The sequence below is a fragment of the Amblyomma americanum genome, chromosome 4, assembly GCF_052857255.1.
Source record: "Amblyomma americanum isolate KBUSLIRL-KWMA chromosome 4, ASM5285725v1, whole genome shotgun sequence".
In the NCBI taxonomy this organism is placed as follows: domain Eukaryota; kingdom Metazoa; phylum Arthropoda; class Arachnida; order Ixodida; family Ixodidae; genus Amblyomma; species Amblyomma americanum.
In genome coordinates, this window is record NC_135500.1 from 107,057,163 (window position 1) to 107,072,494 (window position 15,332).

Below are 15,332 nucleotides of genomic sequence, written 5' to 3' on the forward strand. Positions count from 1 at the left end.
CACGTCTGGGCCGTGACTTTGAGCAGCGTCGAAGCAACCAAACGGCTGCTTGCCTTCAAAGAGCTTCTAGTGAAAGGGCGCCGGTGCATCATCATCGACCCTGAGGATGAACAGGTGAAGCTCCGGCTCCATTGGATGTTGCATGGAGTTGCCGGTGAGGGCATCCGAACTGCGTTGGCGACATTCGGTCAGGTGACCGAAGTTACCCGTGAGCGGTGGCGCGTCCAAGGCGCACACGAAAAGGGTTCAACGACAAGGACCGTGCTCCTAAAGGTGAAGCCGGGGATGAAGACAGAGGACCTGCCCCACCAGATAAGAGTTGCAGGAGAGTTGGCCCTCGTGGATGCGCCTGGTCGCCCAATGCAGTGCCTGCGCTGCCACGGGACCGGTCATGTACGCCGGGAATGTAAGATTCCGCGCTGCTCGATATGTAAGCGGTTCGGCCATGCTGACTCTGAATGCGTACGAACGCACGCGGTGGCTACAGGACTACCATCGAGGGCGGACTGGACGGAGCACCAGATGGATGTCGCCGAGACAGAATAAGCAGCAAGTGGCGTCGGTGATGCGGGAAAACCAGCTGGAACTACGGGAAAGCTGGTACCTCTGGGGGATGGGAACGAGGCGCCCTGTGTGCCCGGCAAAGAAACCGCAACAGCTGGCAACGAAGATGCGGTGGAAGGCATGGAGGGCGGGGCTGAGCGCTCTCCGAGTTCTGAGATACCAGAGTCAGCGAGCAAGCAGGAACCTCTCGAGAACAGTGGCGGCCGAGTGACCAGCGTCCTAGGACCGGCGAAGCGAGCCCACGACGAGAGCGGCAGCGGACAGAATAAGACGGAGGCAACTAGCACCGAGGAGCCGCCAGCGAAAACGCCACTAGGAAGGAGACCGAGTTTTAAACCCAAACCGAATGTCTCGACGGACAAGAGAGACTTTAATAACTGGCCGTGGGCGAGGCGCCGACAAAAAGATCTTTAGGAATTGAAAAAGCGAACGCAAGGCGTAATCAAGTAGAAGAGATAGATTGGGCGGGCCGCACAGAAACAGATAACGAAGGAATCGTGAAAGTTTTCTTTGAACACTACCAACAGCTCCTTTCTTACCATAGTGTCAAGTTAGATCGATTTTAGGATTCATTTCTTGAGGCGATGTCAAAAATTGACGACCAGAAAAAAGCTAGCCTTGAGCAGCCAATTACTGAACAAGGAGTGCAGCAGGCAATAAATAACCTAAATCCAGGAAAATCACCCGGGCCCGACGGCCTGAGTGCGGCTTTTTACGAAGCGTTCAAGGAACAATTATCACCAGTGTTGTGTGCCTTATTTAATGAGGCCTATGAATTGAAGTCATTGCCACCATCGTTCGGCTCGTCTCATACTGTGCTTATCCCAAAAACTGACCAGCCAGATAAGCTTAAGCAGGTGTCGTCATACAGGCCCATTGTTCTTACGAACGTTGACTGTAAGATTTATATGAAGGTGCTTGCTGGCAGGCTACAAACAGTTATAACCGAAATAGTTTGCCCCCACCAAACGTCTGGGATCAAAGGGCGATTTATTTTTCAGAAAATCCATAAAGTAAGAAGTGTACTCGAATGCTGTGATGCAACAGAAGTATGTGTAGCGTTACTGCAGTTGGACTTGGAAAAGGCTTTCGATTGTGTGTCACGTAACATTCTGTTCAGTATCTTAGACTACATTAATGTTGGTACAGTCACAGTCATTCGAGAGGGTGTGGCCTTGGCGTAGCGTGACTGCACTACGAGATTAATTATCAATAAGTCATTGGGGGCCCCCATCAACGTACGACGTTCGGTGCGCCAGGGTTGCCCCGTCAGCCCTCTTTTGTTCTGTATTTATAATGAAGCTTTGTGCTTAAGCATTCTACAAAACAAAGACATTTATGGTTTCCGACTGCAGGAGACTGAAATTAAACTACTGGCCTACGCAGATGATGTCGCGATTTTTAGTGTAAACGAGGAAAGTGAAAAGAGGAGAGTCAATGCTGTGAAGCATTTTAGTGAAGTCACAGGAAGTCAAGTTAACTGGGGTAAGTGCCTGGGGTTTTGGCATGGAGAATGGCAGTCAACCCCCGACACTTTCGCTAATATGTGATGGGCTACAACGCCTGTCAAATACTTGGGAGTGCCTTTTTGTAAGGACACCGAGTTTTATAAGGACACCGAGCCATACCGGACACAGCAGATCCAAGAAATGGAAAAACGCTCATTTTTCAATATTATTTGCAAGAGCAACAGTTTGTAATCTTCTTTTAATAAGCAACTTATGGCATATAATGCAAGCTTTGCATTGCTCCCGTGTTAATGTGCAAAAATTGCACCGAATTTTTGCCGTGTTTATTTGGGCCTCCAGCTGGGAGAGGTGTAGTATAGGACAAATTTCTTTAGGTATATGCGAAGGGTGGTGTGCTTGGTTTGGGCCATTTATTTGTACGCCAGATCGTAAACCGGTTTATTTTTTTTTTTAGGGATGTAAGAGACCCATTCCTGCGAACTGTTTGCTAATAAAGGCTTGGTCGAGCCTTGCCTAATGTTGTAGTTCATACCCGATGTATGCCTGGCCGTATTTTTGGATTCTATATAGAGATTGTTCTAAGTGTGAAATTCCTGAGCGTACGTCTTTCGATGGAGTATTTGAGTACGGTTGATAATAAAACACTATACAAGAATCTATGTGATGTAGTGTTCCCGGTGCCCTTGTAAAGGGCCTTATACTCTGGAGGCAGAGGAAGAGATGTGTTGAAACGTGTAAAGAAAATGCATGGCGGGAAATCTTCAAGCGCCGACCAATCGTTAAAAAGATGACGTTTCGGCCCCGGCTTACGGGGGCCTTGTAAGCCGGGGCCTAAGGCCCCCGTAAGCCGGGGCCGAAACGTCATCTTTTTAACGATTGGTCGGCGCTTGAAGATTTCCCGCCATGAACATACCCGACCAGACGGGTTTCCGTCGAACCCTGGATTTCAAAGAAAATGCAAGTTTCAGCAGGAGCAAAAACATTTTTCTTCATGTTACATACCGGTACATTGACGGTAAAATCATTTCTGGAGGAAAAGGGCCTGTTCCTTCCGTGGGGTGCCCACTGTCTCATTTGCAAACAGCCGGAGACAGTAGATCATGTGTTTCTTCATTGCTGGGACGGGCTGTATTTGTGGGATGTGCTGCAAAGAACCACTAAAAAAGAGTTTCCACTTGATCCTCTTGGAATAAGATGCTTACCAACAGACAACCAGGATGGTGTCCCATTAGACCAGGTGATGTTGTTGTGCCTCCACAGTATATGGCGCTCTCGAATGGCCGGTTATCACTGCGATTCGGATGCAAGACCGGCACGCATGTATTTCCGTGAAAGCGTACAGATATGGCTGGAGACGGCGAAGTTGCAACCATGTATTCCCGAGTGGCTGCCAAGGTTGGAGCCCTTAACGGTACTCAAGGAATTTTAGCATGACAATGCCTGCCCCTCGTGGGTTTTAGGCTGTTCCAACGCTGTGTATATAAGTTCGCGCGTGTTCCTGTTATGTTTATGTCAAAGCCAGGCAATAAAGAAAAAAAAGTCAGGATGGCCGAGTGGTCTAAGGCGCCAGACTCAAGGTTAAAAGCTTTTCCCACGTTGTGGGATGAACGAGACTTCTGGTCCACATTGGTGGGCGTGGGTTCGAATCCCACTTCTGACACATCTTTTTGTTTTAATTCTTCGAACAGTCAACAGGATGCTACATAATATTAAAAACAGCGCTAAGCAACAAGGACCAAGAACGAAGGGAACACACACAACGGCGCGTTCTTGGTCCTTGTTGCTTAACGCTGTGTTAATATTATGAAGCATTTCCAACTCGCCCAATCTGCCGTTCTTCTGCTCTCCTTAATACCTACCTTAATTCGCGTTGTCCTAAAAGCTAGCGCCTGAGTATCTTGTTACCTCCCGCTTTTGTACTGCCCTTAAATGTCAGCAAGAAAAGGCCATAAATATATAATCTCGTTGGTAGGTGTCGCGAGCACACTCATGTCACGTGCTTCAATGTTCTATCTCTGCCGACGAGAACCTTTTTCTTCTGCCGCAAAGTGCACAAAAAGTTCACACGCAACTGAGGGTGCTGTCCGGAGGTGAAGTAACCAGGTACATTCCACTTGAGGATAAGTACGCACGGGAATGAACACACGCGCGTTCAATCGCTGTGTTGTGATTAAAGCGAAAACAATCAAATTATCTCCCGCCACTCCGTTAATTAGCGTTGCCGTTCCGCGATTCGCTGCATAAGTCAGCTTCCAATCGCGCATTGCAGTCACCCATGTGTAATATATTTTCCCGAGCATCCTCTTCTATACGAGTCAGTCAGTAGCCACAAGGGCCAAGCGCCGCCGCGGTGGCTCAGTGGTTATGGTGATCGGCTGCCACCCGAAGGATGCACATTCCAAATATAACTCTATATAACTGTATAATCCACAACTGTTCCTTCAGCCGTTTACTTAGCCGCCTAATGCAATTGCATGCATGGTACGTACCAACATATACGTACGTAACATATTCCATTGGTACGTACCGTGCTCCCCCTGGCTATAATTCCAAGAACTGCATAACATCAAGAATGGCGCGGTAACAGCAGCCTCTAAAGGTTATTCTTTTACCTGAATTTTTATGAGGTAGGCAGTTATTCGAAACCTTCAAATAGCGAATCGAATAACCTCCTATTAGATTCGCTGAACAAATCAAATAGTTCATGTTCAAAATTATTCGAAACGAATCGAATTTGTCAAGTTTTTGAATAGTTATCGAATAAGTGGCAATATATTCGAACAGGATGTGCAGCAGTTTTCGGCCACTGTATTAAAAACAGGACCCACTGCAATGCCACACAGCATTGTGCCGCGATTAGTATGTGCGAAATAGAGAGTTCAGTACCGCGGCGGCGTTCAAACTCCACGACTGGGCCATCGATGAGGCAAGGCTCAGACGGGTTCGGCGCCCGCATTGATACCCGGCTCTGGAATGACTCATACGTAGCTCCCGCCCCTGTAATCTACAGAGCTGTGGTGCTAGTTTATTTGCTCTGCCCTCAGTTACTAATACGTAATTTGAGATGATGAGCATTGATAATATATCGTCTGTCTCAATAAACTTTCATTCATTCATTCATTCATTCATTCATTCATTCATTCATTCATTCATTCATTCATTCATTCATTCATTCATTCATACTGACTGCGTTTGCGCAGCCTGTAGCGGAGGTCAGTTTTGCGTCTTTTGAGAGGTATAGCTCTATCTGAGTTTTAGCGCCTTAACGGTATTATTTGTTTCCTACGAATGTTCGCACAAACGAGGAATAAATTGGCCATTCCACACGCGGCAGCCTAGTCAGCGCCTTATTTCTCACGCTTTGTTCTGAGATTACTTGTAATTTGGGTTAAAATGCATGTACCTTCCCGCGTCTATGTCCACACATATGGGGCAGGGAAAGTAGCTATTCGTTTTCGAGAGTTTGAAAACGCATAGCACACAGGAAGAACTAAAAGTAGTCAGTTGAACTGTCACAGCCGTGGCTAAAAAATGTTTTCGTTTGTATACGGAGAAGACCCCGGACCACAAAAATACCCATTCGTGCATGATGTTAAACGGTACGTTATCTCAGGCTTCATTTTCTGATTGGATGCTCTTCCTGCCCAATCAGGTCGTCATTTGTGGCGCCAGAGGTTTATTCTGGTCACCAGACTCACCACATCTGCCGTGAAGAATTCCCAAAAGCAGCCTTACGAGGCATGTCCTTACGTTGGCCGTTAAAAACCATTGTGGCCGGAAACAAGTAAAAAAAGAAAAAGCCCCATGCAGACACTCGGGAAGTAAGCCGCACTTATACGTGTTAAAAGCCAAGTGCGGTTCTCGCTGCTTACAGAAAAAATACTTTACCGCACGTGCTGAGTCGCGGCAACGGACGAATTTTTTAATGACTGAGCAAACACGTTCTCATGTTTGACCGGCTCCCCTGTAAAGAGAGAGAGAAACAGAAGGACGGAAAGGCCGGAAGGTTAACTAGGCGACGCCCACTAGGCTACCCTATACGTGGGGAGGGCAACAAAATAAAGAAAACAGCTAAGAAAGAGCGTGCCTAAGTATCAGAGGAAAGATTATGTGGCAACAATCTTATCCCGCATGGCCTAACTGCGCAGGTGAAAAAATTCCGAAAAGAAGCGACTTAATGGCCTCCTTGTCGCTGAAATGGCGAGACAGCACTCTGACGCAAGTGTTTTCATTTTGCCATGCTTCGAAAATGACCCAGTGACAGTGAAGAAAAGGCCATAGTTTTGTTGGTTTACGCAACGAATGACGTTTTCTCGAATGAAAGAACTGATAGGCATGCAGCTGTAACAAAGCCTGAGAATTTAGCGTGGGGAACACCTGTTATATACTAGAAGCGGTGACGTCTTCTTGGTGATGTTCATCGCAAAATATAGGATAATAATTAATAATAATTGGTTTTGGGGGAAAGGAAATGGCGCGGTATCTGTCTCATATAACGTTGGACACCTGAACCGCGCCGTAAAGGAAGGGATAAAAGAGGGAGTGAAAGAAGGAAGGAAGAAGAGGTGCCGTAGTGGAGGGCTCCGGAATAATTTCGACCACCTGGGGTTCTTTAACGTGCACTGACATCGCACAGCACATGGGCGCCATAGCGTTTTTCCTCCATAAAAACGCAGCCGCCGCGGTCGGGTTCGAACCCGGGAACTCCGGATCAGTAGTCGAGCGCCCTAACCACTGAGCCACCGCGAAGGGACAACGTTTTTAAACTCCTTATGAAGGTGAAATATTCCTTTAGCCGCCTTGTTGCGTAATTCATCCTCCGAAAGATTTTGTACTATAGTCTACACTCGACTCCTACCGGTCAAGCGGTATTTAGCGCGGACACCCCCGAGGTTCTTGTTTTATATGTATACTATGATGGCCAAGCGCACGTGTCATGGCGTCTGTATGACCCTGATTTACGAACAGCTGCCATTTACGATGCAGTAAATGTTTACTGCCACTCTCGCCGTTCAAAGTAATACGGGATAAACGGTTCTCTCTAGAAGCCCTTTTGCACTTAACTGCAACGAAAGTGGAAGCACAAGTTCGTATCACTTTCTTGAATCGCTTCGTTGGGCAGTGTCCACCCTTTCTCCAAATTCGGGGTTATTCTTATCTTCATTTCGTGTGCCCAGATATTTTATCGCAGTACATCAAGCACGTAGCCAGAAACTTTTTTTCGGGAGGGGTCAAAGGTGAACGTGGAGGGGGCGGAGGGAGGGCGGTGCATGCCCCAAAAACCGAAATGTTCTGTCCCCTCACCTCTTTTATTTCATTTCTCCCACCTGCCTGCTATCCTTCTTTCCGCTGCCCCAGCTCAGGTGCCGCCGCACGTGATGGCAGATGCCGGGGCTAGCAAAATCTTTTACCTTCCTTTTATGGTATTTAAATAAACCACTACCACCAAGAGAACTAGAGGGGCGTTCAGGTTGATTTCGAAAGTAGCCCGAGACCCTTCAGCACCCTCGGCCCCTATTCCCCCCCCCCCCCCCCCCCCCCCCCCTTGGATACGTGCCTGCAGTACAGTTAAGCATCGTGGGAAAGAAAACTTTCTTCGACTCTCTCACTTTCCAAAGTTTCTCGCAGCTACTCAACGTCACTTCTCCATTGCTAGGATTATACTTTATCGAAATGGTAGTTAAGTAAATATTTCTCACCGTATAGGGTTCAAGGAAAAGTGCGGCTACAGCACAGTGCAGGAGCTTTTGTGCGCTTTCGTGCTTTTGTGAGCTGATGATGACTGCATCATCATCTCGTCGGAGTGTGCTTGTTACGATCGTTTCAGGCGAACGCCTTTAACGGCAGGAACCAGGGCAGAAACAAGCTCTACCGCTGCGCTCTACTATAGCGGCATAAGTTCTGCACCTCTGCGCGTCGTCGCGGTGCAAAGCCGGAACTAAACGGCGCTTCGCTGTTCGGCGTTCATGCTTTCGCATTTTGTGCGCGTACGTTGGTCATTAAGGCAGTACCCTCTCTGGCATCCGTGGATGAGTGTGCTACGCTTGCATGCTTTGTCAGGAATGTGGCATTGGGTATTTAGCGCTTCAGCAATTTCAAAAGCCACGCGTCTGACTCCGCTTCACGGGAGGCGCCATATTAGAAGCGTGTGAAGGCGTTTCGTGTGAAATGTGTAATAATTTTCTTGGAACTCAAAATGAATGAGGGGTTCAGAAAAAGTGCGCAAATAAACCTGAAATCTCAGAGGTGCACTAAAGTCACACATCATGTCACACTAACAACGGCGCATGCAGTTGAAACGAAAGCGACACTGATCCGAAGACTGTGCAGTCGCGAGTAAAAAAGATTAGCACAATGACGTCACCGGCGCGGTGAAAACCGCACCGCGGGGCTTGCGCGGTGCCGGGATTTGCGAACACGCCTGGGACTTTTTTTATCGGCGTGTTCGTAACCGTAGCGCCGAGCGTTGCTGTCTGCCGCTCCTGTGGCACGTCACTACGGCTAATCTTCTTTACTCGCGACTGTACAGGCAGCCTCTTAAATGAATCGTGGAGCGCTAAATATGGGACAGCTTCTGGGTTTTCTCTCCGGATAAAGCCTCAATATTTGATCACGAGGTAGCCCTTCTCCGGCGGGAACTGCATAACACTGTCCCTTGGATGGCGTAACCTTTAAGTGCTGGGGTTTCATGAAGTTCGCTAAATTGGATTCCAGGAGAAGGCAACCATTGCCGGAGAAGTGACAAAGTCACGTGTGCGGATGAGGCCAGGTAGTTTAGCGGATACGGAGGCCACTGCTGGCGCGGGATAGGGTTAATCGGAGATGAATGGCAGAGCCATTGTCCTGCAATGGGCGCTGTGGGAAAGGGGATGACGATAGCGACGACTTGTTACAAATAGTTGTGGCAAAATCTACCGCATTTACAGCTGTATAACTCAGGCAGTCCCTAAATTGGTGCAAGAATGAAAAATAATGCCTTTCAATTATATCCGTGTCCGTTCATGCATACATTAACACACTATATTTTTCGATGCACTACAACGTTGTTTTTTTTTTCTAAATGTACTACAGCAAGGCAGTCGATCTCAATTCCCGCCTTCAGTTCCTGGCGCAGTGAATAAAAGGGCGGTCAAAAATTTCTGTCTTACGTGCCAGTGAATTAGCAAGTAATGCGGAAGGTATTTTAGTTTGTTTTTTGCCCGTAGATGTAGCAAAGGCCAGCCAAACAGACAAGACGAAGGACACACAGGAGCGAAAGAAAATATATTTGCTGCGTTCTAGATTCTCAGGAACGAAAAACATTGTTCAATTAACCTCCGACATTCCTATGAGCACGTGGGATGGCGGCGCAGTGAGGGGGCGGGAAACACTTGGCGGGAAAAGCACAATCACAACCCGCCGCACACAGTCCACCGCCACATTCCACTCGCTCCTGCAAACAAAAGAGGCCCCGCGGAATTAATTGCCGAAAGAGCGTTCCCGAGTTAGCGCGACAGACACGTAAGCGCGCGCGCAAGCGCTGCGCAACTCGCTCGGGCCTACCGCGCGGTGCGGCGGCAGTGACCGACATCCGCGGTCGGCAGAAAGAGAGTGAGGGAAAGAGGCACGCGGGGGAACAGCGTGCCGCCCTACGAACTCCCTGCACGATCTCCACTAACGCGATTATGGGTCACGCGCGGCCTCTCTGCGGCCAGCGCGTTCGGCCGCGCGGCACGGATCCCATGGCCGCCACTACGTACTACTACGACGACCACGAACACTGTTGGGGCCCTCGGGAGACGCCCCTCGCCAGCACTTCCCGCCGAGACCTCCTCCTATTCTTTCTTGAAGGCCGTGTAGTAAGCGGATATCTTGGCGGCATTGTTACGGCCGTGTTCGGCACCGGCGGCCGCCAAAACGGAGGAAAAATGGAACCGCCGCAAAGAGGAGGAAAAACGAGAAATAAGCCGTCTTTTCTTCGCAGTCGTTATCCGTTCGTTCACGCGGCGAGTTATGGCATCAAATATGAGGCGCCGTTCGGAAGCGCCGTTCTTTTATGGCGGCCGCTTTTTGATCGATGACGTTGTCTGGCAAGCGTTCGGAGTGGCGTTAACCCTTTCGTACTATTTTTTTCGAACTTCGTTTGATGAAAAAGAAGAGAGGCCGCTTTATGCAGAGGTCGCTGATATAAGGAAGGTTAAATGGGGGGTAATAAATGGCTTTCTTTAGCCACGGGCACTCTCGGGTGATAGAAACGGCCACGGAACTTGTTCGCCGTTTTTGAAAAAAAAAAAAAACAGCGGGACTTAAGTTTTGTTAACCAAACAGTTGAAATACATCAGGGATCACCTAAAATACATCACTTATGAGACATTACGTAGACTAAATGTATACGCCGGTACCAGATTTTTGTACAGAGCATGCAACTGGTACATTGCGGAATAACTCGTAGTAGCAGCACAAAAATTTTTTACCAAGTTTGAAGACAAATCTTGAAAGCATATGTGTGCGTTCTTTATTTATTTGATTGCCTGCCGTTTGAATCAAACAGAAGCAAAGATTACGCCTGTTATTGAACATAATATGGACATATAGTGCTTGATCGCTTACCTTCTCGATGTTGAGAATCAGCGCAGCAGCTGGACGAAAAAAAGCCTGACCGTAGTTTGTTATCGACTACTGACAATGCTGATCTAAGGTTTATTTAAAAACTGCATGCCGTAATTCTCTATCATTTTTATGCAATTTCGGATGACGTGCTGAAATGAAACACTCCTAACGGAACATATTAACGTACAAAAACAAAAAATCAACAAATTGTGGGGAAAAAAATCTGCCACAGTACATCGCAATACAAACAGTTATTAATGATTAAGGCCCTAATAGGAGTAACATTTCTGGAAGCAGTGAAACTGAAAATGAAGCAGCAATATTTTTTTCTTGCAACAACCGAACATTTTCCAGAACTCAGAAAAATATTTATCGCATCACCGCGCCACATTTCTTGCGGTGTGGCACTGTTTCCTTCATCGCTGGAAAACTATCTCCTTCTTGCTGCGTCGATCAATTAGTGGACGATAGAATTTCTTCTCGCGATTGGGACTTAAAGAGAAAAACAAAAAATAACGGACAAAAGGCTGTGAAGCGACCACCATGCACAGATGTGGACCAGTAGACAAACACTGAACAATAAGTATTTTTTATCGCTTACTTGTTGCAAATATTCAAGAAAGAAATCAAATATGGTTGAAAAGTAAACCCGGCACCACAAGACATCCTGGTAATATCGAAACCAGTGTCATTACCTGCGGTTAACGGTTGTTATCCTTGGTTTTGCTGTTGATGTTTTAGTTTATATCAAGATAAAACTCCAGTACTGTGAAAGGGAGCCCTAAAGGGTGGAATAGCTCACTGCTGAGGCTACGAGAGTCAGGCGCTGGTAAGGTCCGCGCGATACTTCGCAAAAGCTGCTGTTGGAAACGGCGAGCGAAGAATAACAATAATAATTGGTTTTAGGGGAAAGGAAACGGCGCAGTATCTGTCTAATATATCGTTGGACATCTGAACCGCGCCGTAAGGAAAGGGATAAACGAGGGAGTGAAAGAAGAAAGGAAGGAAGAGGTGCCGTAGTGGAGGGCTCCGGAATAATTTAGACCACCTCGGGGATCTTTAACGTGCACTGACATCGCACAGCACACGGGCGCCTTAGCGTTTTGCCTCCATAAAAACGCAGGTTCGAACTCCGGCGAACGAAGAATAAAATTCTCTTTTTCTCTCCTTCCCTCTGAGCCAAAAAATCAGAGACGGGGGGAAAATAATCATCGCGCAGCATTCAAGCGGGTCGTCCAGGTAAATAAACTCCTTGCTCCTGCCCGTTCTTATCTCTACCGTATACTACGCTCCCCCGCTTGTCCGAATTGTTCCAAACCCCCTCCCTCTTGGTATGAAGAAGACGGGACTTCGGTAGACCTTAAAAATATTGCTACCTTGGAAGCATTCCAATACATCCCAGATGCTCTTCTAATCGCGTTTCATTGATACAGGTAAGTTGCAACGCTCTGAGCCTTATGAGGGCGGCCCGTCCACCGCGGCACATCCAGTTTCTCCCGGCGCGCCAAAGCGCTCCATTGAGGAACCGGTACACGCGCATAGGACAATGGCGGACGCGCCGCAAACGCCCATTCACCCATTTTTGCTCCGAGGGCGCACAGCCGGCGTCTCCGACGCACTTGGCCTCCGGGGGGTCAGCGTCGTGTCCCGAAGGGTCACCCGTGGCCCGCACAGCTGTGCTGGGCCGTGAAGCGTTCCTTCAGCCCCCCTCTCCACTCGGCCGACTGCAGAGGGAGGGAAATGTGGCAGCTCTTGAAGCAGGGAACACGCGTTCGGTCGGTCGCGCGGCACAAGCGGGGAACGTCGACTACGGCGGGAGTTTGCCTTTGCTGCGACGACGCTGGGATGCGGCGAGCTGGCGAGACATTTTACGACCGGTCTCCCACGCCGCGAAGCCAAGAAGGCGCGACGAAAAGCGCGCGTGAAGTACTAAATAAGCTTGGGAGACACAATGGACTCCCCCTTCCTAACTTGACAAACGAATATATATGCCGTTCCATTCTCTCTCTCTCTCTTTCTCTCTCTTTCTCTCGCTTTCAAACCTATTCGCTTCGCGTTTGAGGAGGAACGGCGCAACGTATGACGTAGGAATGTGTGTAAGTGGGGCGTGGCCGCCTTGCATTCGTGGCTAAAATTGTCCTCGAAAAAAGGGCAGACGGGAGTAAACGACACCTAAAACGTAACCTTCAGCTCTGAGGCTGAACAAGGAGGATTTACACCCACTTCCTTCGTGTAATGTGCGCCAAGATGTGGACCATTACAGACATTCTAAAATGCAAATAATGTCCGTGTGTCCCCTCAGCTGTAGCGTCTCTAAATAGACATCGCACACTGACTGCCCGAGCACGAGCCCTTTCCCGTGTAGTATGGCCCAACAGAACCACATGCAGTGTCTTTGTTAACTTCTCATCCGGGCATTTTCATATTGAGCGGAAAGGCATTTGAGCGAATTTGAGATGAATGACAAGAATAGATCCGCCATTTTCGAGCTATGCTGGCGCAGCGTTTCCAACTGCGGCAGCCATTCGCGACGGTTCTGTGGCGGCGAATAATGGTGCAGCTGCATGTGGAAGTGATATCAACGCGAGTGCGTGCGGTTGGTGGCCACCTTTTATGTTGTGAAGCCGCAGTCCGGTGGCGTCATTTTATTCTTTGTTACAAGCATCACCGACATCGGAAATATCTCTGTAAACCTAATAGCACACTAGAGCAGGCAGTCATGATGCTCGAGACTGATTCTATACATATCTCAAGTAAAAAAACAAAATGTGCTCTCGATTTCAAACTTCTTTTTCCATCGGTGAGCATGATAATAGATTCAGTGTGGTGTAAAAAGAAAACAAAGAATGGGCCGCCCTGAACATAGACAAACAATCAAGTTGACGATTTTTCGTTCCCTAACAAGTATGAAGCGACCTTCAAGACTTCTCAAGACAGTAGACCGTCGCGTCACGTAAGAATGTTTTTTGCCGTCAATTTCGTCATACTCCATGCGTGGTCACTTTTTCATCTTGTTTTCGTGTACACTTTGGCTTACGCCAATCAACTGACATTTCCTTCCTGATGAACGCTATTTATTCCAATCGATTTCCTGTTCGTAATGCCATAGCCGCTGACAAAGAAAGAAAAAAAATATATGAGTGGCATAAATACACCAGTGTCTTGGCAGTAAAATCACATGTAATTTCCAGAATTTGTTCAAAGTAGAAAATTGTGCGCCTATAGGCCGCTAAAAGCTTGGTTAGGGGCCGTTGCACTGACCGCCCAAAAGTTTCCTCGGATGTATGGGGATGCGTTGTTCTCTAATTGCATTCCACTTCTTTTCTCCACCTCGCGGCGTCGGGGGCTGCTTCAGAATGGTGGTCCGAGGATGCGCAAACACCCGAGCGGTGAGAGTGGGTGCCAACTGACTTGTTCGAACCATCTCAAGTCGACCTCCAACGAACCAGTCCAAGCGACCCCTGCTTCGCTCATTCGAGGAGGAAAGACGTCGCGCGAGAAGTTCTGCGGGAGTGTATATTCTTCTGGGTGGTCGCTCACACCCGCGCTATGTATTTAGCACAGGCACGATATATATTATTCGCTCCGCGAACACCTCGTCGTCGTCAAGTGGGGTGCACTGCTCCTACGCCGAAGCTGCAGCATCGGCAGCGCTGAAGCAGGTTAGTGGGTTCCTCACATACAGCTGCTGCGCAACCCGTCCTGCTACGACTCTTCACGGAAATGGTTTATTGCTGACAGCTTTGGCAGCCGCTTTGCGGAGAAAGTTTCGCTTCGCCCGCTTCTCTACGTCGAGGGAATCCGCGCATTCGGCATCGATATATAGGTTGCCTGGAAGAAGGCGAGCGTAGCAGGGCGCGGTAGAAAGTTGGGTGTGCAGAATTAAGAAATTTGCGGGAATACGGTGGCCGCGGCTGGCAAAGGACAGAATTAATTGGAGAGAGACATGGAAGAGGCATTTGCCCTGCAGTAGGTGTAGTCAGGCTGATGTTGATGATGATGCACGGCTCGCTGCGCACTTTTCCATGTTGTACCTGCAGTGTTATGCACACAACACGGCAAATCTGATATTTTAGGGATAAAATTTCGTGTGTCATGAAAACACTGTGGAATTCAAACCAGTGTTTTTGAGTGCTAGTGGGATATTAATGACATCACTTTGAACTTCCCTTACTGCGATTGCTCGATAGAACATTCATTTTAACGCAAGTGGCTGCAATAACTGCGTTTGCTCTTCTTAAGTCCACCCAGACGTCGCAGAAATGCTAATGCTGTATTGATTACCAGCTAGTATCTCTTCTTGCCCATGAAATCATAACATCGGATGGAGCATGCCCTATCCGACGTTTTTAGCACTGAAATGCGTAAGAACAGAGCGCGCTTTTGTTTCAAAATATTTATTGTTGTTACCGAGCATAGGCGCATCAGAATCCTCAACCCTCCTGCTTATTATAAGCCCTACCATGGCTCAGGCTTCAAGAGAAAGTGAACGAGGTAATAATCTCCTTTCATAAAGGGCTCACTCGCGGTACAAGTGTACACGAAGTGGAAGTAGACAGAAAGTTGGAGAATTGCATTATCTACAGCCGAAAAGAATCGATGCTGCCTCCAAACAGTGTCGATGGTTCATCAAGACAGACGTGCTTTCGACATGGGAAGTGTACCGTCTCGGCAGGATATTTAGCACCGTCGTAGGCAGCCTACTCGGGA

At 48.1% G+C, this 15,332-nt stretch overlaps 1 protein-coding gene and 1 non-coding gene across 2 annotated transcripts in view; both read left to right on the plus strand.

Annotated features, from left to right (window-relative positions):
- LOC144128194 (uncharacterized) overlaps positions 1–15,332 on the plus strand; it is a 118,795-nt gene that overhangs the window by 7,100 nt on the left and 96,363 nt on the right. The gene's annotated exons all lie outside the window — the stretch shown is intronic.
- Positions 3,573–3,693, plus strand: TRNAL-CAA (transfer RNA leucine (anticodon CAA)). Its single transcript has 2 exons — positions 3,573–3,610; positions 3,648–3,693. It is a non-coding gene; the product is annotated as a tRNA-Leu (tRNA).